Source organism: Gorilla gorilla, chromosome 3 (genome assembly GCF_029281585.2).
Source record: "Gorilla gorilla gorilla isolate KB3781 chromosome 3, NHGRI_mGorGor1-v2.1_pri, whole genome shotgun sequence".
NCBI classification, from domain to species: Eukaryota; Metazoa; Chordata; class Mammalia; order Primates; family Hominidae; genus Gorilla; species Gorilla gorilla.
The window spans coordinates 97,382,077-97,405,980 of NC_073227.2; the positions used below are offsets into that span (position 1 = coordinate 97,382,077).

The 23,904-nt window shown below is 39.7% G+C and overlaps 1 protein-coding gene and 1 non-coding gene across 5 annotated transcripts in view; one reads left to right on the forward strand and one right to left on the reverse strand.

Annotated features, from left to right (window-relative positions):
• Nucleotides 1-21,556, forward strand: part of SEPTIN11 (septin 11) — a 206,535-nt gene extending 184,979 nt beyond the window's left edge. For 2 of the 4 annotated variants that reach the window (XR_010133396.1, XR_010133395.1), the window contains exons 11-12: nucleotides 14,775-14,879; nucleotides 21,295-21,556. The gene's annotated coding sequence lies outside the window, so the exon portion shown is untranslated. The remainder of the gene's footprint in view (nucleotides 1-14,774; nucleotides 14,880-21,294) is intronic. The other 2 variants (XM_063705346.1, XM_063705341.1) reach the window with 1 other exon arrangement.
• On the reverse strand, nucleotides 20,367-20,476 carry LOC115934389 (U6 spliceosomal RNA). Its single transcript, XR_004070201.1, has one exon. It is a non-coding gene; the product is annotated as a U6 spliceosomal RNA (small nuclear RNA).
• Nucleotides 21,557-23,904: the final 2,348 nt, after the last annotated feature.

Sequence of the window (23,904 nt, forward strand, 5' to 3'; positions counted from 1 at the left end):
TTCATGGTTTCCAGTGGACATCCCTTGGCATCAGCCAACTAATAAGGACCCCCCGACTCAACTACCCACACCTGGTGATCCACGGGGCTAAGACTAACTCCTCCCCAACCCCACACTACCACATCATCATTTCCATTTTGTATAAGATGGTTCCTTGACTTTTCCTCCCAGCTGCAGTTTATTGTACCAAGAGTGACTATTGACCAACGCTGGACCAATCTGAGCACTTACTCTACAAATTTGGAATTGAGGTGGATAAGGAGTAGAGGCAAGGATGAAGAAAGAGAAGGAGGGAGATTGATTCAATTTCCCTGTGAGACAGACCAGTAATCTACACAATTGTGAGTTGTGTGTGGCCTTATTCTGCAGACAGGGAAACAGAGTAAGTTGGGGTGCATGGACAGAAGAATGTGATGGTTACATAGAGAGAAACACAAATGGGAGGCACAGAGGAAATCAGGCCCACATGTCCCTTATGCTTCCATCAGATACCCCTGCAGTCATATCATAAATTCTCCTTGTTTGCTTCACTTAATTCAACTGGATTTGGTTTTTGTAACTAAGAGGCTCCCAACTAGATACACCATTTTCTCCTCTTTATCACCCTAATGCTATGAAGTTCAATTCCTTTTCTCTTTTTGAAAGAGGAGGAAAAATCGACAAATTCTTCAGCTATACAGTTCCCTTGGGCTTGTGCCCTCCATATGGATTATGGAACATAAAAACCATGTCAACTTTGTTATCTCCCATCGCGCCTGATGTTTGGAGCCATTATCGGTACATATGCTTAAATTGAAAAATAACAGTTTAAAACCGAGATAGTGATGTGAAAGCACCTGGCAGGTTGCCTTTCCCAGTAAATATGATGTAGATGCCATTGGATACCAAGAACAGAGGCTCACTCAAGTTTTCGTTTTGTTTTGTTTTTTAATAGTGGGTTTTCAGAAAGATATACATAGACAAAAAGAATCTCAGCTACAAGCTAAGGCCTGGCATTGCAGTTCTAAGCCCTAATTTTTCTTTTTTTTTCTTTTCTTTTTTTTTTTTTTGAGATGATGTCACCCAGGCTGGAGTGCACTGGCCCAATCACAGCTCACCGCAGCCTCCAATCCTGGGCTCAAGCAATCCTCCCACCTCAGCTTCCTCAGTAGTTGAGACTACAGGTGCATGCCAGTATGCCCAGCTCAATGTATATGTATATGTATATGTATATGTATATGTATATGTATATGTATATGTATATATATGTGTATATATGTGTGTGTGTATGTGTATGTGCGTGTGTGTGTGTATGTGTGTGTGTGTGTGTGTGTGTGTGTATATATATATATTAGCTGGTCTCAAACTCCTGACTTCAACTTCAAGCCATCCTCCTGCCTTGGCCTCCCAAAGCACTGGGATTACAGGTGTGAGCTATGGCACCCAGACTGTAAGCCCTGAATTTTCTAGCTAATCGTTCAGTAGCAAAAGTTTGCTGACCCTCCACAATTAACAATTATAGTGGGTTGGTTCCTCTTTGTCTCCACCTCTATTGCTTCTGCCTCTCCTGTCCACCCTCTATTCAGTCTCTTTTCTCTACCTCATTGTTTTCTGTTTTTTCTTACTCATTGTCTCTCTCGCGCGCGCGCCTTTTTTTTTTTGAGACAGTGTTTTTCCATGTTTCCCAGGCTGGTCTTGAAGACTTCTGGGCTCAGGCTATTGGCCTGTCTTGGCCTCTCAAATTGCTAGGGATTACAGACATAAGCTACTGTGCCCAGCCATGTCTCCTTCTTATAGTTTCATCTTATAACTTTTGTGTGCTGATGACCCGTCATAGCTCAGACTACCCTCATTTTCTCTAAGTGTTTTTTTCCCCTCTCAGCTTGTGTGTCATCTACATCTGGCTGGTTCTTTTTTATATTTGCTCTTTTAAACTTTGAAGAGAAAGAGTCTGATTTCTCTAGATAATATCTGTTTTGGAAGAGCTCTTGCATTAATGTCCTCATAACATCCTGGTTTCTGTGAGCCATTATATTGAATGTCTTCAGTCTAAAGTCATGGCTAGGAGATGATGTGGATGGTGGGTGTTATGGAGGGTCCATATGGTCTCATGATAGATCATGGCAGCTGAGTGCTGCCTCCCCAGGAGGGACCATCGACATGACTGTCTTGTTTAATATAATGTTCAATAAATCCTCCTTTCTCCCTTTCTTTCCCTTTTTATTTTCCTTTTTGTATCCAGCATAGTGATCTGGGGAAATCTCTTTTTAGAACAGGAGAGAAAGGTCCAATCTTTCACATTTATGTGGTCCTGACTCACATGCAAACTTTTCAAAAGAACACTGTGGCCTGGTATTTTTTCATTTGTCATGTGCAGCAGTTTTGGGTTGTCTATGTGAGTTTGGGGAGATCCTTTCTGGAGTCTGTGAGGTCAAAATTATTTTGACTATAATACTAAGATGATATGATCTTTTACTATTTAACTTCATTGACCTTTGTACTAATGGTGTAAAGAAATGGTGGTTAAAATTGCTGGCATTGGCCAGGCATGGCAGCTCACACCTGTAATCCCAGCACTTTGGGAGGCCGAGGTGGGAGGATCACTCGAGCCCAGTAGTTTGGGACCAGCCTGGGCAAGACAGTGAGACTGACCCTGTCTCTTAAATTAAAAAAAAAAAATCTGGCATCTGAGTATGACTCAAGGCAGTGGCACCAGACCATACTAGATAGAAGTCATTGTATTTTGTCACTAATGCAGTAGCAGTAAAAACAAAGTTTTAAGAATGTGCTTGGCAAGGCGCCATGACTAATGTCTGTAACCCCAGCACTTTGGAAGGCCGAAGTGGGCAGATCACCTGAGGTAAAGAGTTCAAGACCAGCCTGGCCAACATGGCAAAACCCCGTCTCTACTAAAAATACAAAAATCAGCTGAGTGTGGTGGCATGCACTGGTAATACCAGCTACTTGGGAGTCTGAGGCAGGAGAATTGCTTGAACCCTAGAGGTGGAGGTTGCAGTGAGCTGAGATCACGCCACTGCACTCCAGCCTGGGCAACAGAGAGAGAGTCTGTCTCACACACAGAAATAGAATGTCCTTGATTTCTAAGCAGAAGAAAGGTCCTATAAGAATAAATAAAATAAATAAATAAATAATTGTAAGCCAAAGCAAAAACTTTTTTTGTTTTTTTTCTTGAGACAGAGTCTTGCTCTGTCACCCAGGCTGGAGTGCAGTGTGATTTCAATTCACTGCAACCTCCAACTCCCAGGTTCAAGTGATTATTGCACCTCAGCCTCCTGAGTAGCTGGGATTATAGGCACCCGCCACCATGCCTGGCTAATTTTTGTATTTTTAATAGAGACAGGATTTCACCATGTTGGCCAGGCTGGTCTCAAACTCCTGACCTCAGGTGATCTGCTCGCCTAAGGCAAAAAGATTGTTTTTTAAGTAGAAAGAAAGAAAGAAAGAAAGAAAAAAAAGCAATATCCATGATGGAGCCATAAAATTATTGATTTTATAAATCTCGACCTTGGTTACATATTTAAAAATATTCTATGTAAAAAAATGGAAAGTCTGGGGAGGCCGGGAGCGGTGGGGTGGGGAGGTGGATCACCTGAGGTCAGGAGTTCAAGACCAGCCTGGCCAACGTGATAAAACCCCGTCTCTACTAAAAATACAAAAAATTAGCTGGGCTTGGTAGTGCATGCCTGTAATCCCAGCTACTCAGGAGGCTGAGGCAGGAGAATTGCTTGAACCCAGGAGGTGGACGTTGCAGTGAGCTGAGATCACGCCACTACACTCCAGCCTGGGCAACAAGAGCAAAACTCCATCTCAAAAAAAAAAAAAAACAAAACAAAAACAGGAAGTCTGCATAACGTGTGTCTTCTACGTACGGTCATAGAATAGCTGTCACCAGGAAAAGCACTTTTGCAATTGTTTGAGACACAAGCTGAACTAGCTGCTGCTTTCACAGAATATTATTTTTATTTGGGAGAATGGCTGGCAGAAAAATTGGCAGTTGAGACTTGAGTATTTGGCAGACATCATCTCAAAAGTACATGAAGTGAGCCTGTCACTTCAAGGAAAAAAACTTGAAATAATACAGTATTTATTGCCAATGTTAAAATTTGAGTGAAAATCAGAATTTTGGAAAACTTGTACCCACCACTAAGAGCTTGATAGTTTGTCAATACTTTTAACACTTTGCTGTTGAGATCAGTGATGATATTAGTGGATATAATTTTTTATATTATCTAATGAAGTATGTCAACGTTTGGAAGATCTGTACAGCTCAGTGAACCAATATATTGCAGATGACTTTGTAAAGTCTTATGTTGTAAAACAATGTATGAGTAAAAAGAGCCACTCAAAATGCAATGCAAGATAGACCATTGGATCTCATTGTAACAGAGCTGTTAAAGTTCACTGTATGGTTTCAGATTCCACATTATAATTAACCTTTAAGTAACTACTACTTTTTGAGTTTTAATTTGTCAAAGAAACATTTCCACAGTTATCTGAAAAGGCCACTAAAAATACACATTCTTCCCTTTTGTTTCTTTTTTTTTTTTTTTCTGGTGTAAATATATATATATTTAGGCCGGGCGCAGTGGCTCATGCCTGTAATCCCAACACTTTGGGAGGCCGAGGCGGGTGGATCACCTGAGGTCAGGAGTTCGAGACCAGCCTGGCCAACATGGTGAAACCCCGTCTCTACTAAAAAATACAAAAATTAGCCAGGCATGGTGGTAGGCATCTGTAATCTCGGCTACTCGGGAGGCTGAGGCAGGAGAATCGCTTGAACCCAGGAGGCAGAGGTTGCAGTGAGCCGAGATCGCGCCATTGCACTCTAGCCTGGGGGACAAGAGCGAGACTTCGTCTCAAAAAAAAAAAAAAAAAAAGAAGAAGATATACATATTTAGAATTAGCCAGCCATAATCAGTTTAGATGATCCCAATTCTGTTGGCAACATCCAAAGCACTGCAATCAGGAGCCAGTTGAATATATGCCTTCTTCTCGCCATCAGGCATGATCAACGTGTTGACTTTGGCCACATCAGTGTCGTAGAGCTTCTTTATACACTGTTTGAGGTGATGCTTGTGAGCTTTCATTGTGGTTCATCCACAGTGAACACAAGTGTGTTGTTGTCCTCTAGCTTCTTCATGGCGGAGTCAGTGGTCAGTGGGAACTTGATGATGGCAGAGTGGTCAAGCTTGTATCTCCTGGGGGTGCTCTTCCAAGGATATTTGGGCTGCCTCCAGAGTTGCAGTGATTTGGGCTGTCAGAAGGAGGATGATGTGCAGATCTTCTTTTTTTGTGGCTGTGGATGCCTCTCAGCACCGCCTTCTTGGCCTTCAAAGCCTTTGCTTTGGCTTTGGCTTTAGGAGGGGCAGGAGCTTCCTTCTTCACCTTCAGCGACATCTTGTGAAAAGGGCCACTCCTCCATTTTCTTCCTTCTTCACCTTCAGCGACATCTTGTGAAAAGGGCCACTCCTCCATTTTCTAACACTATCTGTGTGGGGCCAGATTTTCTTCATATGTTGAAATAAAAACACATATCACAACAGCATAAATGCAGAAGTAGATATGAGAATCCAGTTATCTTTTTTCATTTTTTGAGACGAGGCCTCACTCTGTCACCCAGGCTGGAGGGCAGGGGAGTGAACATGGCTACTGCAGCCTTGACCTCCTGGGCTCAAGTGATCCTCCCACATCAGCCTCCTGAGTAGCTGGGACTACAGGTGCATGCCACCATGCCTGACTAATTAAAAATAATTTCTTTGTAGACATAGGGATCTCACTATGTTGCCCAGGCTGGTCTTGAGCTCCTGGCCTCAAGTCCTCCCAACTTGGCCTCCCAAAGCTCTGAACGAGCCACCCCACCCAGCCCAGTTGTCTTGTATTATTCCAGATATTAAAAAGACTTACCAAAATGTAAAACAATATTTCTCTTCTAATTTTTTTCTTGGAAAATATAGTTATGTTTTATAAAAATATGTTATTTATGTTAACTAGTAGTGGGTTATTATTATTTTAATAAAACTAATTTTTAAAATTTTAAGAATTCCTCAGTTCTGATTTTCAATGCTGTAATATATACTATTTACATAATCTAAAGTTCTTTGAGTTCCTCAGTGGCATTTAAGAGGTGAGGCAGTGTTGTGCTGGAGCTGGCTGGTCCTGCTCATGAAAGCCAATCACATGCATCTCTTTCCAACTCTGCATTCAATGACATCATATTGGTGTCTTGAAATTGGCCACAGGGATGTATTTACAAAACAGAAAACTGCAAATGATACGAATCGGAGCTTTTTAAAAAAGTTGCTTATTAAACATAGACCAGTATGCCATTCTGTAAAAGAATCCTGAAATCAAAATATTGGTGAAACACTGGTCTATTGGCTACCTCTATTTCTCTCCTCTGTCCCCTACCCACAGGGAATCTTCCCGAATCATTCTTTCATTTGTTCAATAAATATTCATTGAATGTCTCTATTTTCTAGGCATTATGCTGGGAAATGGAGATGAGAAGATGAATAATTTAGGAATGTATTTGTCATTATAGAGTTCTTTGTTTAGCAGGGACATGTGATAATGGTTGTGCTAGAAGTTGTTAACGGTAGTATAATAGGAGAGAAATTTCCAACATAGACCAGGGCATGGGGACAGAGGAGGGAATCCTAGGAGGGTGTCTGTATCAATTAGCATCCAATCAGGAGATAGAAACCACACTAAGAGAATTTAAAAGAAGAAATTGTTAACCAGGTACAAAGTTGTTAACTAGGTAACCAAAAAGACAAAAGGAAAACACTAAGTTATTACTGGAAGTAGCAATTGCAGGAAGCAGCTGCCACAATGAGGCTGGTAGAATAAAGACACTGGAATTACTAAAATTTAGAAGCTTGAGTACAGTCCCATGGAGCTGAAATTCAGATATCAGAAGATGAGGCACTGCTCAACTGGTACTGTTGTCTCTGAGGTGGGACAAAATGAGGATGGTTCTGCAACTACAGGAAAAACTGCAAACTGAGTTAAGCCGCTGCTATGAGAGAAAATAATGTGTCTACTAGTGTGAAGAAATAATGCTAGGATAAGGCTCACAGGCATAAAAAGTAGGGAGCGAGAAAACATGTAAGAAGTCCCTTCACCCTCCTCCCCGCCTTTGGTATCCTTCTAGAACACTCTAATAGCAGTACCTAACAGGAAGCCAGCTGGCAAAGCAGAAATGTGGTTTGAAGAGTTCCTAAACCAGCATTATTAAGCAGAGTTCAGAAGGGTGCGTTTGCAGCTGAAAGATAATGACTTGGTAACTAACACAGTCTATCTCTTGGCTACTCAGCATCCATATTTACCCAACTATATGTATTCAATCTTCTAACCATCAACAAAAAGAACTCTACATTTCCACCCAAGATTCAACTATCCTATATATGAATGAAGACATTTTTACCTTCTCCCAAAATGAAAAGATACAAAGTGCTAATACTCATTGAATCAATTTCTGGGATACAGTCATACCACCCATCTCTTTAGCGTGTCAGTTACTCCTCAAATTCAGTCATAGTCTCACCTGAATGTTCTTCTACTAAAGACTAATTCGTACAGTTAACCTCTAGACAAACTTGTATAAAATAATAAGGGAAAGAAGGAGAGAGAGGGAAATAGTTTCTCTCTCTCTTTCTAGACACACACACACACACACACAGATACATACACAGTAAGCAAGGATGAAAATATACAAAGCTTTTTTATAACTGACCACAAGACCATAGTTGATATTTATCATTTCTCTCTTCCTTTCTATGTTTCATTTGTCCTCAGGTAGCACCTCAGCTTATTGGAGTTCTTTGCTTAGTAGTGTGATCCAAACTTTCAATACTGGAGCATACGAATATTCAGTTGTCCCTAACAGTTTTTAAATTGCTGTAGTTTTACATTAAATTTCATTATTGTACATGGAAATACTAAGAGGTTCCTCAGAGAATCCCAGGCATAGTTTCTCCCTGGTCCCAGGCACAGTCCACTGGACCCTCATTGTGTAGCAGCAACACAATTCTTCCTCAGTAATTTGGAGGCAATCATCCCAGCCAAAAAGGGCCAGGTGTCAGTCTCAACTTTCAATTCAGTGCAGACATTGTTGTGTTTCCTGGAAAAATATTCTGCCATTGAGAACCAAGACCTCCAAAAAGCCAACAGAAATGAGAATTGTAAGTATGAAAGGCAGAACTTCTATGAGTGGTCATGAGGTGGAATATTTGAAGATGTCTATTCCCACTACCCCCTTGATTCTTGGACCATTGTATTTTGGTTATAGAAGAGATGGCATCACCTATTGGTTGCTGATTCAAAGCGTATTTCAATCTAATAGAACTCCATTCCTCAACTGGCATTGCAAGAGAGTTCAAGAGGCAATTCCACCATTCAATTAGCCAACTGCTTCTGGATGGTTGGGGTCTATGGTAAGATCAGGAAATTCCATGGGAATAAGCCCATTGCTGCACTTCTTTGGCTGTGAAATGAATTCTTTGATTAGGAGCAATGTTGGAATGCCATGAGGGTAAATAAAGCATTCTGAAAGTCCACAAATGGTTATATTTGCAAAAGCACCACAAACAAGGTAAGCAAATTCATATTCAAAATACATGTCTCCTCTATAATACAGGGATCCACTATATAATACATGCCTCCTCGGTAAGACAGAGATCCACTGTCATCAGTCTCTGCTTGGTAGCTGGCTGGCCTTCCAGGGAATAGTGCTATACTGAGGACTCAGTGCTGTTATTCTCTGCTGTTGGTCCTTTAAGCACTTATCAGTAACAGTAGCCAGGTCAGCCTGTGTTGTTAAGCCTGTGGATGACCTCCAATCTTGACACTGTGACCACTTTACACATTGGCTCATTCAGTGAGCTGTATGATGGCTGGTGAAAGAAGCTGAGTGATATATAAGAATATGACACTTTCTCTACATTATTATTGAGAGCTTCCTATATAGAGGATGCTCTTTGGAGGGCATTCACATGAAATATAAGTGTCTTCATGCTGTATTCATTATGAGAGACGTATCCACACACTTCTTTCCCAGGTCTCTTCTTACCAATATTCAAATCCTATTCTTATCAAGTCCCTGAACATCCAGCCAAGCTCTAAGAAACTGCCCATGAATCAGAGTAGTCCATACTTATAGCTGTTTCTGAGTTTAGACAAAGTGGATAACCAAGTGTATTTTTTGAAGTTCTGGGCTTGCGTGTATTTTACGTTACCACCATCCAGAGACACTCCTGAGTGGAACTATGCTACTGCACTGTCCACTCCAGTTTGCCCCAGAACACTGTCTTGCCATCTGTAAATACAGCCTGAACTTTCTCCCATTCAACTGGTAATAAGAAACTCCCTAATGAGGCCACGGGCATGGATTGAAGGAGAAGGGCCAATAGTCGATGTTGAAGGAGTAAAGCCATCTACTTGGGTAACTTAGTTGGGTCTTCTGGATGTGTGTGAGGTCAATCTCTTTTATACTATTTCTACTTGGTGGTAGATTGCTTCTGTGCACACTCAACTTTATGCAGCCAACTTTTATGGCTAGGAAGGGCACTCAATTCATAATGGAAAACTCAGGTTACATGTAAGGCATTCAGTACCAGGATCGAGCTAGAGCTGTTTCTAGAAAGGAGAATGGTTATCTTGAGAAGAGTCATAGATTGGCTTCAAAACCCTGAGTTCTACATGTTGATTCTCCAGTTGTTGTTTGGCAGAGACTTCATACAGTATCCTACTTGCCACAGACATGCCAAGTATCATTGCATCTACTGGGTTATAAAGAAGAGCAATTTACACTTCAGTCTATACTTGTTCTGGTCCCCCTCAGAACTGGCGGCTTTATTGATTTAATAAGATTACTTGTAAATGGGAATTGAAGTAGCTCACTTGAATGTAGGCTATATTACCTCTAAAATCCAAATGGGTCTACCTAACACCACAAACAAGGTAAGCAAATTCTTATCCAGAACACATGTCTATTCTAGTGGGGACACTAAATATCCCACTAAATTTCTTTAGTGGGGGACTGTGCAAGGTGCAGCAACTTATCTTTCACTTTGGTGGCAATATTTTGAGATGTTCCATACCATGTAACCCCAGGAATTTCACTTAGGTAACGGGCTTCTGAATTTTCATGGGGGTTTATTTCCTATTCTCTAGTTTACATGGGTCTTATTAAATCATCTGAAATACTTGCCGCTTCCTGTTCAGGTCCTGATCAGATCCAATCAACATAATGGTATCAATGCAGTGGACTAGTGTGATTTTATGTGGACTGTCAAGATTATCGTAATCTCTGCAGATTATATTATGGCACAACACAGGAGAGTTGACATAGTTCTTGGGCTACTTCAGGTAAAAACAAACTGCTTCTGGTGGTCCTTGCAAACTAGTATGGAAATAGAAATATTTGCAAGTCAATAATGGCATACTAAGTGCCAGCAGCTCTTGATTTGTTCCAGAAATGAGACAACATCTAAATATTAACTGCAGTTGGAGTCACCTAATTAAGTTTTTGATAACATGTGTTTATTCTCCAGGATCCCTCCAAGCTCTGTATAGGCTGAACAGGTGAATTGAATGGGGATGTGAGAGGTATCACTACCCTTGCTTTTTGTCACATCTTTAATGGTGAAGCTAATCTCTGAAGTTCCATCAGGGATAAGGCATCACTTGTGGTTTCCAACACTGGTAAGGGCAGGAATTTCCAGGGGCTTCCACTTGACCTATTTTTACCTTAATGGTCCTCAATGGGTAAAGATTCAACGGGACCACTGCAGAACATACAAGAGAATTGTCCTGCCTCTGAGTTATCTCACCTGAGTAAGGAGAGAGCTGCCTTATGTGTCCACCCACTCAGTTACTGGCTGAGGGCTGTTCTCACACATATGAGGAATAGACTCTGGAGGCCAGAGAGAAACAACAGGGCACCTACAGCATCTGCTACAGTTATTTGGATGGCGCGGTTTCTGAGTTCTACATTTAACGCATTGAAAAGTTAATGACATCTAGCAGGCTGTTGGATTAGTGAGTCTGAAATTGAGGAAAGATAGTTCTAGCTCTTCCTCTATATTCCCATGGCCCTGTGCTTAGCTCTGTCATAGCATTTACTATGTTTTACTTGAATGACCTACTTATGTGCTTGCCTTTTGACTAGAATGGAAAGGGGCAGTATCTTTTTTGTTGTTGTTTTTTTGAAGCGCCCATTCTGGTGCCTGCCACACAATAGTTGCTCATTAAGTGAAGTGAATGTTTTTCTCCTCACCAATATTCTTGCGCTGTTTTAGAAAACTCTTCCAGAAATGGTACAGTAACAGCTGATATATAACCAAGAGAGCATCAGCTGCATTTGGACACTGGCCCTGTGCCTAGCTACCTTTGGGCAGTGGGGAAAATACTCTTCCCAGGGAAAGTTGGAGTGGTTGGAATCCATAATTAACATATAGTGTGTATGCTAATATTATATGTCCTATACTAGGATACAATGCAATGTAATGCATTTAATTGATTGCCTTGCACCCTGAAAGAATGCTAAGTCATTTATTGACACCACATGCAATTCCTGAAACTCAGAAATTGACTGATAGTATTCATACAGAGTTTACATTGTTTCCTGAGAATAAAAACAATGAATTATTAACACTAAGGCAAAGTAGGCCAGGCACGGTAGCTTACGCCTGTAATCCCAGCACTTTGGGAGGCTAAGGTGGGCAGATCACCTGAGGTCAGGAGTTTGAGACCAGCCTGGGCAACAAGGGGAAACCCTATCTCTACTAAAAATACAAAAAATTAGCTGGTCATGGTGGTGGATGCCTGTATTCCCAGTTACTAGGGAGGCTGAGGTAGGAGAATTGCTTGAACCCAGGAGGTAGAGGTTGCAGTGAGCTGAGACCATGCCACTGCACTCTAGCCTGGGTGACAGAGTGAAACTCCATCTCCAGAAAAAAAAAAAAGAAAGAAAGAAAGAAAAAGAAGGAAAACCCAGTAAGGCAAAGTATCCGAATCATACTGTTTCTTATAAATAGGAAATTGATTATCACAACAAACCTGTATATGAAAGAAAATGCAGTTTGTTCTGAAATAGAATTTCAGTACATATTTAAGAGTCATTAAAACCTAATGATCAAGTTCCTTCAGTTGCATTAACAAATAAACAGGTGTTTGATTCCCAGTACTTGTGCAACTGGTTGGGATAAGATCAGAAGTTACCATAGTTCAGTGGCTTCTGAGAACATACAGCACTCTACACTTATAAAGAAATAAAACAATAACAGCTTGGTTTACATTATTATTGCTCAATATGCTACATACCATAATTCACCAAAAAAATTTATACTTTTCAATTGAGTATCACCTGAGGTTTTCATTTTGCTTTGTTTCATTTTGTCTTGTTTCATTTTGTCTTAAATGGAATCACAGGAAGGTTAGCATAATTTGGAGCCAGAAATGCCCACACAGCTGTCAGGTTTCCTGGGCACATTGCAGATCTGAATTTGGGTCATAAACAGCTTGGAGATTTCTGACCTCAAGGGCTGTAGGGGAAATCAAATTAAGCCTGTGAGAGGTAGCACATAGCTTTCCTCCATGGTGACCCACTTTGTTCACCTCTCAGAACAAAAAAGGAAAAGACAGCTGGGTGGCAACAGCCAAAGCCATCTGTTGTAGAAATGGGCACAGAGTTCAGATTTGCAAGGACAGGGCGATATAAAAACAAAAGCAAAGAGAAAGAAATAGGTCGTTACTGAAATGTCCTTGTAAGAAATAAACAGGCAATGTTAATTCTTATCCAAACATTTTATGAATGTAGTATTCATCAGATTTTATTGATGCTGATCCTTGGGCTTGGCAACAACATTCTTGGTATGCAAAATTTGTTTATACAGTTTGTGTCCAGGTTGGTTCATCCAATTACCTAATAAGGACAAGGTTTAGTTTTCACATTGGCCAGTTAGCTCTGTACAGAGAAAAGTTCTGCTCCTTTGCTGTAGCTTGTATGCTATCCAATTCAGGTCTCTTCTAAGCACGGGTTATTGATCATGTGAATAGTTTGGAATAAACTGTTAAATTATTGGAAGAACAACTTAAAGCCATGTTTTCTTTCATATGGGTAAGATGATAAGTGACAATAAGAAATACTAGTTACCCTTACTAAGGCCTTATCACAAACTATGTTGCACTTAAGCTCTCTCTATATATATTGTCTCATTTAATCTTTATAAAACTGCCATTTTTCAGGTAAGGAAACGGGCTTTGAAAAACTAAGTAGCTTGCCATATAAGTCATATAGAGATAAAACAGTAAAGCTGAAATTTGAACCCAAGATAATAATTTACATTTGCTTAGTATTTTATGGTTTACTAATTGTGTTTACATACATTCTTTCACTTAATCTTCCCAGACTGTCTTGTGAGATAGTCAGTAGTTATAATCTTATTTTTACGAATGCGGGAGAGGGGGCTTTCAGGGGTCACTCAGCTAGCAAATGTCAGGGCCAGTACAAAAAGCCAAGTGTGCTGATTCCAGGTTTCAAGATCTTTTAACTATTAGACAGCCGAGGTCTGGGATATGTGTATTTATTGTGAAGTTAAAGTCTGTATAGTACAAAATGAAATGTAGATTTCATAATTATCCAGATTATTCAGGCTTTACAGGGTCCAGACACTTCATTTTTGTTTAACGAAATTAACAACATAACTGGAGAGGGGGAGTGGGTGGGAGGGGGTGAATAATGAGAAATTACTTTTAATGGGTACAATGTATATTACTCAGGTGATGGATACCCCAAAAGCCCTGATTTCACCATTATACAATCTATGCATGTAACAAAATTACACTTGTATCCCATACATTTATATAAATTTAAAAAAAGACACACACACACAAAAAGTCATATTTTACCCACTCTAGAAGTTGTGTAGTTAACTGATTAAAATTACATGGAATGTATTTTCTTTTTTCTATTTTAGTGTTTATATTTTAGCTATACAATAAGTTCTTATTTAATGTCATTGATAGATTCTTGGAAACTTCAACTTTAAGGGAAATGATGTATAATAAAAAGAATTTTACCATAGGCTAATTGATATAAAAAAGAGTTAAGTTTCTACAGCATATTTCTTGTCACAAGAATTATCACCAAACTTCTAAAGATCTCAAACACTTCTAATATTAAACATTAAAATAAATGTGAGCTATTTAAAAAAAGAAATTAAGAATATAAATAAAATGTTACCAGTGAAACATATAGAATATTATAAACAAATTTTTCTAGAGATGGGGAGGTCTCACTATTTTGCCTAGGCTGGTCTTGAACTCCTGGCCCCAAGTGATCCTCATGCCTCAGACTTCCAAAGGGCTGGGATTATGGGCATGAGTCATCACAACTGGCCAGATTATAGTATTTTTATACAATGGAATTATATGGCAATAAAATTTGCTATGGCTATAGGCAAACATGGATGAAGTTCAAACACAAAGTTGGAAAAAAAAGTCACAGAAAAATATACTCAGTGTGATTTCACTTATATAAATTTTTAAAAACTAAACAATACATTATTTAGGGATACAGATAATCTATTTTTAAAAGGAAGGGAATGATTAACTGAATATTTGGTACTAGGGTTACTTTCAGAGAGAGAGAGTAGGGGATGTGATCCAGGAAGAGCATCTAGAGGTTTCAGATTATATTCTATTGATTAACTTGGGTAGTGGATACACGATTACTTGTTTTATTGATGGTATTTATTTATTTATATTTTTAGAGAGAGGGTCCTGCTTTGTTGCCCAAGCCAGAGTGCAGTGGCTGGAACAAAACTTACTACAGCCTTCAACTCCTGCCTCAGCCTCCTGAGTAGCTAGGACTACAGGTATGCACCACCATGCTTGGCAAATTGAAAAAAAGTTTTGTAGAGATGAGGTCTCTCTATGTTGCTCAGGCTGGTCTTGAACTCCTGGCCTCAAGTGAACCTCCCTCCTTGGCCTCCCAGAGAACTGGGATTACAGGTGTGAGCTACCATGCCCAGCCTTTATTGATGGTCTTTACATTGAACATATGTATACTCTCTTGTTTGTGTATTTTACAATACAATTAAATATATATATCAGATATAAATATATATATTTATATATCTATCTATCAGAAAAGAGACCAAAAGAATGTACATTACCACAATAACATTAGTTGTATTAGATTGTTTGGTTACAGGTGATTTTGTTTTTCTTTTTCCACATTTTGTGTAATGTGCTGTTATTACTTTCATGATTAAAATAAGTAACCCTGGCCAGGAGAGGTGGCTCACGCCTGGTAATCCTAGCACTTTCGGAAGCCGAGGCGGGGGCATCACAAGGTCAGGAGATTGAGACCATCCTGGCTAACATGGTGAAACCCCGTCTCTACTAAAAATACAAAAAAATTAGCCAGGCATGGTGGTGGGTGCCTGTAGTCCCAGCTACTCGGGAGACTGAGGCAGGAGAATGGTATGAACCCGGGAGGTGGAGGTTGCAGTGAGCCGAGATTGCGCCGCTGCACTCCAGCCTGGGCGACAGAGCGAGACTCCATCTCAAAAAAGCAAAAAAGTATGAAAGATGTAGTGACTCTGAAGTAAAATAGACCACTCAAGGATTTATTATTCTATGTGGAATAATATGTGGAAAATAAATGTGGAAAAAGAAAAACAAAATCACCTGTAACCAAACAATGTAATACAACTAATGTTGTTGTGGTAATGTACATTCTTCTGGTCTCTACTCCGGAGGCTGAGGATAGAGAATCACTTGAACCTAGGAGGAGGAGGTTGCAGTGAGCTGAGATCGCGCCATTGCACTCCAGCCTGGGCAACGAGAGTGAAGATCTGTTTCAAAAAAAAAAAAAAAAAAAAGAAGAAATAAAGTAAAATAAGTAACCCTTACAGGGAAATGGCAATAATCTCACTTAGCCTAAATAAGTCAAAAGTATAACTTGAAGTGGTTTTAGCTAGGATGATGGGTTTCACAAATATACCGGAAGCACCAGTGTCAAAAGGACATCCTGAAGGTGGAAGTTCTACCCACGTGTACTCTTGAATTGCTTAGATGCTGTTAATCTGTTCTTGTGCAGAGCTGCTCATTCTTAAAAATGTATGTAACACTCTGAGTTGAAAGGAGAAGACAGTCACACAGTGAAATCTCTCCCTCCTGAGATAACTATTCTCTCCCTGTTTTGCTGCTATCCTTTCTACACACTGCTATTGTTGCAAAACTTGCATAACAGTATTGTGATTTGTCAATTCTGTTCTCTCCTATTAGGCTCTGAGCTCTCTGAGGGTAGGGTCTAAACCATAGCCATTTTGCATTTACTGTTTCCTCCACTGTGCCTGGAATAGATTAGCTGCCCAGACAACTTTTATTAAACTGAACAAAAGAAGCAATGAAGATTTTAAAATGCTGCATTTATAAGACACATGGCTACAGAAACCTGAATATTCTTGGAAGCTAATCTTCACCCAGAATGAGTCAATATGTTTCTGTCCTGTTTAAATATAAGATCTCGAGATAGCATATTATTTATGTCCATCATAAAAACTTAACAAACATTGCATAACACAATAAGCACAATACATTGGTAACTTCTGGCACATTTCTAAAAAAGTTTCTTTTCTATGTACTCTTTTTGTCCACCCCTTACCATCTCTACCTCCCAGAATCCAGCACAGGCTGTAAACCTCAAACCTGCTATTTTAGCAGTGAGTTATCAGAGGGCCTTGACTTCCTCTTAGAATGATGGTATGCAGCTGAGCTAATAATAGTAGAGTCATCAGAGTATTTGCTGATTGCCATCTTCTGTTTTAAAGACTTTAAAAACACTTCCTTGTCATAAGGTGGAAAAGAACCCACAGGTCTGCAAAATAGTCCTTACCAGGAGAAATAGGAACATAGCACAATTTCTTTCTGGCCCCTAAACATTTGCAAACTACTGACACGACACACTCACATGATGTCTCAAATCTTTAGACATCTCCCCCCAGGCAGAAAAGAAGGAGCCTCATTTTTCTTCCCCTGCTGGCTTTCCTGAGATTTGAGTGGTGGGACTGTGTTGAAACAACTGGCTGGCTTTTTTTAAGAAACATGTTAATTCAAAACTCTAGGGTAAGGGTAGTTGATCCTCGTAGGCCTGATCTGTCTGGACAGTTTCTTTTCAGATTAGTTTGACAGAGATAAGTCTAAGATTTCTCAAAAGCATATTTGCTTTCTATTGAAGAAAAACAAAAAACAAAGGAAACACACACACACGCACACACGTATGCAGGTGACCAGTGATTAAATTTCATAATAAAACACCCAATCCAAATTGCCTGTGCTTAAACTAACCTAAACTACTGATGCAGCCATTTTGAGTGAACTTAGTAGGAAATACAGCCAAATAGGTCTTCTTCCTGGTATTCGAGAAGAAGGAAAATAAAACAATTCGGATATAGGCTTGATCTATGTAACATAGTCACTAGGCTTGATCTATGCAACATAGTAACTATGTCACTGTAAAATAGTGGTTAGACTTGATCTATGTAACATAGTAACTATGTCACTGTAAAATAGTGGTTAAGAGTGTGGATGCTACAGTCAGATTGTCTAGGTTTGAACACTGATTCCACCACTGTCTAGCTGTGGGATTGAGTTACATAAACTCCCTGGGACTCTATGTCTGGGTCTGTGTGATGGTACTTACCACTTGTGTGTGTTACAGGCATTAAAGTTATGTCAGGACATATAAATCACTGAATACGGTGCTTGACAACTTCATTATTGATTACTACATGTCGATTATTATAAAGCTAATGAAATTTAGCTTCAGGGGCCCTCATTTGCACACTCTTTCCAAGTTCTCAGGAGTGGCCCTAGCAGAGTGTTCACGTGATGGTTAATTTTATGTCAACTTGACTGAACTAAGGGATGCCCAGGTAGCTGGCAAAACACATTTTGGGGTGTATCTGTGAAAGCATTTCCAGAAGAGAAGGGCATTTGCATCAGTAGACTAGTAAAGAAGACCACACTCACCAATGTGGGTGGGCATTATCCACTATGCTGAAGGCCTGAATAGAACAAAACGGCAGAGGATAAGGGTGAATTTGCCCTTGCTGTTTGAGCTGGGACATTCATCTTCTCCTGCCTTGGATATCAGTGCTCCTGATTCTCAGGCCTTTGGACTTGGACTGGGACTTAACACTATTGGTTTCCCGAATTCTCAGGCCTTTGGGCCTTGTACTGGAACTACACCATCTGGTTTCATGGGCTTCCAGCTTGCAGACAGCAGATTGTGGGATTTCTCAGCCTCCATAATTGCATAAGCCAATCCCTCATTATAAATCTCCTTCTATATACAGTCATGCATTGCTTAATGATGAAGATAAGTTTTGAGAAATGCATCATTAGGCAATTTTATTATTGTGTAAACTTCATAGAGTGTACTTACACAAATTTTGGTACTATAGCTTACTACACACCTAAGCTATATGGTATAACCTACTGTTCCTAGGCTACCAATCTTTGCAGCATGTTACTGTGCCAAATACTGTAGATAACTCTAACACAACGGTAAATATTTGTGTATTTAAACATATCTAAACAGATAAAAGCTACAGTAAAAATACAATGTTATAATATTATGGAACCACTGTTGTATATGTGATGCGTTACTGATCGAAATATCATTTTGCTGTGCATGACTATATCTATATATATCCTATTGGCTTTGTTTCTCTGGAGAACCCTGACTGATATAGTTCACATATATATTTTTTTGAGTTTTGTGAAAGTAAGTGATTTTAGTTACAATCAGTTAAGGCTGCTATCTTTCTCCATGTCAAATTTCACTGTATCATTTTCCCTTGAATTTAGAGGTGCTTGAGTGTCCACTAGCATTTTGGGGATCTAAGGGGAAGTTGAGTTGAAAACATTTAACTAAAATTTAAAAACACATTTTGGATTGTTCCAATAAAACAATGAAGAATTATAAAAACCTAATTTGGATATAAAAGAAAGGTGCTCTGTTTCGTTATCTAAAAGTGCTTTTATTGAAGAACTAAGAGAAAATTTACATAAAAAGTTAATGGGATATGAAATAAAAGTGATAAAAATGCATGATGACATTGTTTCTTGTTCAGATACGAAGAAGCAAACTATGTATAACACTTTTTCCAGATCATTCTAAAACCAGTGCTTTCTTAGAGGGAAAAGAGAAATTTTTAGAAGTAATGGATAAACTCTTGGATTGTTTGATACTCTATTAAGAGGAAGGAATCATAAAATCCTATAAAATATAGAAATTTCTTGCTGATTTGATACAAAATACTGACATTGACAAAGATGACATAAACCTCAAAATATGCTTCTGCAATGAAGAAACAGATGAGAAGCTAAATAATTAGTCTATCCGTTTTCACTGGTATCCTGGATTTTTTATAGCTTGTATGCAGAAAAAGCTTGGTAAAGATTTTCCCAAATCTAATATCAACCATAACATATACTATGGTATTAATAATGAATTATAAAACTGAAATAAACATTTTAAAACAGCAACAATTTTTTAAAAACAAAATTTGATTAGCCATATTAAAGGAAAAACTAAATTTAAAAAAAGTTCTCTTTAGAAAATTATATTAATATATTATTATCATATGAAGAGGTGATCAGAGAGTATACAGCCAAAAATATTGGTAAAAAGTTGTATAACCATATGTCAGGCAGTTTATTAATAAAAAATGTTATGGGATTTTCCAGATTTTTTATGTTTGTGAATGTAAAAGACTATTTTCCAGAGATAGTCATCACAGTATTTCCTATCCCACATGCTCTTGTTATAAGGTGATCGACACATCTCTCATTGAGAAGTGGAATCTACGTTCCCTGTCTTTGAACCTGAGTAGATGTGACTGTGGCTGAAAGGATGTTGTAGTTGACAGAATAAAGGTCCCTCAAAAATGTCCACATCCTATTCCTCACCACCTGTGAATATGTTATGTAATATAGCAAGATGGAATTAAGGTTGCAAATCTGCTGACCTTTTTTTTCTTTTCTTTTCTTTTTTTTTTTTGAGACAGGGTCTTTCTCTGTCACCCAGCCTAGAGTGCAGTGGCGTGAACATGGCTCACTGCAACCTTGACCTGGACTCAAGTGAAACTCCCACCTCAGCCTCCCAAGCTGAGACTACAAGTGCATGCCACCATGCTTAGCTAATTTTTTAAATTTTTGTAGAGAAAACGTCTCGCCATGTTGCCCAGGCTGGTCTAGAACCCCTGGGCTCAGGCAATCCTCCCATCTCGGCCTCCCAAAGTGCAGGGATTACAGACATGAGCCACCATGCCCAAACTTTTCTTTTTCTTAAAAATACGGAACACTTCACAAATTTGCCTGTCATCCTTGCTTGGGGGCCATGCTAATCTTCTCTGTAACATTCCAATTTTAATATATGTGGCCAGGCGTGGTGGGTCACACCTGTAATCTCAGTACTTTGGGAGGCTGAAGCGGGCAGATCACCTGAAGTCAGGAGCTCAAGACCAGCCTGGCCAAGAGGGCAAAACCCCGTCTCTGCCAAAAATACAAAAATTAGCTGGGCGTGGTGGTGCACACCTATAATCCCAGCTACTTGGGAGGCTGAGGCAGGAGAATCCCTTGAATCCAGGAGGCAGAGGTTGCAGTGAGCCGAGATCGTGCCACTGCACTCCAGCCTGGGTGACAGAGTAAGACTCCATCTCAAAACAAACAAACAAACAAACAACAAACAACAAACAACAAACAACCCCCCCCACACACACAAAAAAACAACAAAAAAACAATTTTAATATATGTGATGCTGAAGCAAGCACCAGCTGACCTTGAGATGGTGAGACTATACTGGACTATTCAGGTGGGCCCAATATAATCACTAAGGTCCTTATAGTTGGAAGTGGGAGGCAGAAGAGTCAGAGTCAAGAGAGATCTGGAGATGCCATGATGCCGGCTTTAAAGATGGAGGAAGAGCCACAAGCCAAGGAACACAGGTGGCCTCTAGATGGTGGAAAAGGCAAGAAAATGAATACTCTCTAGCGCCTTCAGAAGGACTGCAGCCCTGCCGACACCTTGATTTTAGCCCAGTGAGACCCATTTTGAACTTCTGACCTCCAGAACTATAATATGATATACATTTGTTGTTTTAAATCCCTAAATTTGTGGTAATTTCCTAGACCATCAGTGTGGAATTAATATAGATGCTATCTGACTGCCAAGGCTGGTTTGTAAAAGGAGACACAGTGTTCACCTGATTTTCTTCAGGCCCTGCCACCATGCCATGAGGAAATGGAAAGACCACGTGGAGTGGTCACATATAAATGTTCCAGCCACCAGCCTCAGCGGAGGTCCCAGCCCACAGTCAGCAACAACTCCAGACATGTGAGTGGCAGCAAGATGATGCCAGCCGCAGTTACCATCTGATTACAACTTCATAAGAAACCCTGAGCAAGGGCTGCCCAGCTGAGTTCAACCAACGCCCAGACCTGTAGGTGATGATAATAAAATTGTTGTTTTGAGTCACTAAGTTTTGGGTGATTCATTGTACAGCAGTAGATAGCTGAAGCAGTCAGTATGTAACAACTGTTTAAAATTTACACTTTGTTTTGAATTGTCTCGTTTTAAATAAGTATTCACTTTCATATCTAATTTCGTATTTGTAAATTCTTTTTTTCCTAGAGAGAGCCCCTCCAAATAGTAAAGCTTCAAATGTACTACCTTAAATCTGGTTCTACTTCTGCACGTAGCCACAATTTCTTATTCAGAATGTGGTTGAAAACATAAAAATATATGTAATTAAACAGACCTGAGGATCTTTGATATAAAGCAGTCTTTCTTTTTTTCTGAGACGGAGTCTCGCTCTGTCACCAGGCTGGAGTGCAGTGGCGTGATCTCGGCTCACTGCAACCTCCACTTCCCAGGTTCAAGTGATTCTCCTGTCTCAGCCTCCCAAGTAGCTGGGACTACAGGTGTGTGCCACCACACCCAGCTAATTTTTGTATTTTTAGTAGAGACAGGGTTTCAACAGCAGTCTTTCTTTTTAAAGTTAAAAAAAAATTTTCATTTTGAAAACACTTTAAAATGTTAACAGAAGCAAATTTTAAGCTTATACCACTTATCCATATCACTTTAAACATCAATTGCCTTTTCATTTGAGATAAAAAAAGAGATCATGACTCTCACAGATAGTAAAACTTCTTTTGGAAATAAGATGATATATTCAACAGATGTATCCTAAGTTACTCTTTGCTGACAGTGTCAACTTCATATAGCACTGTGATGTGAAGGAAAGACAGGAAATCTCTGAGTTAGGTCATGGTTCTTGAAACAAACCATGAAAGAAAAATGTGTTACATAAAGAATCATGTACAATGTACCAGAATGTAGCCTAAGCCACTTAAAATATATTTTAAGATGATTTTGAGATGATTAGTTCTGATTTCAGGCATTGCCGAATTCTCAGTTCACTCTCCTTTGCCAGGCTTTTCACATTATGTCAAAGCTACTTCATTTATTTCAGTTGATTCTTCGTGTAAAAGAGAGAGCACTGGATAACAAAGTACTGAGTCGGGCTTCAGAGTCAACCGAGCATTTAGTTCTCAAGTTCTCAGGTTGCAGAGATAGTTCCTACAAGGCTGCTCTCTTGCAGGCTAGTAGAACTGGGAGGGACTAAACTGGCTGGCTGGAAAAACTGGTCCTCTTGCTGTAGTCATTCAGATGGTGTCTACAGTGTGGATAATTTCCACAATTCCAAAGCCAACCCTACGTAGATAAACACTATGAATGTTTATGAATATGGCCAACCCTTGCATAAACACTCTTCCAAAAAAACAGGGCATGCTTCTAGCATTAACAACAAAAGCAACAAAATATACAGTAAATGGATTGTAAAATGTTGATTTCAAATTTGAGATGGTCTTGTTTGTGGGAAAATCAGAAAGGAGAATATATGAGATGTTTCACTGACTTATTCTGCTGATTGCTTGAAGACAGAGATTAATCATCTGCTATATAAAACATCTCATTCTTCCAGGTTCTGATTTAAAAATGAGCTCTTGGTTGAAAAATCTGCATTACTTCAAGATGGCACCCTATGCTACTATGCTATACCTTCCCTGTTTCTCTTCCTCAGAGAGGCATTCCTGTCTCCATTGCAGGTTCTGTGAAGCAAGGCTTATCTAAGCAGGAAGTTTGGGGCTGCAAACCACTTTTTTTTTTTTTTTTTTGAGACAGGGTTTTGCTCTGTTGCCCAGGCCGGAGTGCAGTGACATGATCATGGCTCACTGTAGCACAGACCTCCCAGGCTCAAGCAATCTTCTTGTCTCAGGCTCACATGTAGCTGGGACTACAGGTGCATGCCACCACGCCCGGATAATTTTTAAAATTTTTTGTAGAGATGAAGTCTCGCTATGTTGCCCAGGCTGGTCTTGAACTCCTGGGCTCAAGTGATCCTCCCACCTCAGCCTCCCAAAGTGCGGGGATTCCAGGTGTGAACCACTGTGCTCAGCCTAATGACAGAAAACAGCCCAGGCAGGGACCCGCAATAGTGAGTAGACAGGGAGGGGGAGTATGGCCTCATGTCAGCTTTACGTATCCTTATCCTCAGGTTCTTCCCTTTCAGGGCTGCTTTCCACCAGACTTCTTTGATGAGGTTAGGGATGATCCCTTCCTTTCCCTTCATGAAGTCACAACATGGTGCAGCCTAGAAATATATAGCTAGTTGCTTTCACAAATGTTTGTATTCAGTCATCGCATATGAAGCAGACACAACTACCTCTGGCTTTTTGTTTTCCTCAGTTTAGAAAGCTGAGGCTCAAGACCATGGGAATTATTCAAGGTATTCAAGGCACCATCTCTAATGAGTAGGAAAGCTGA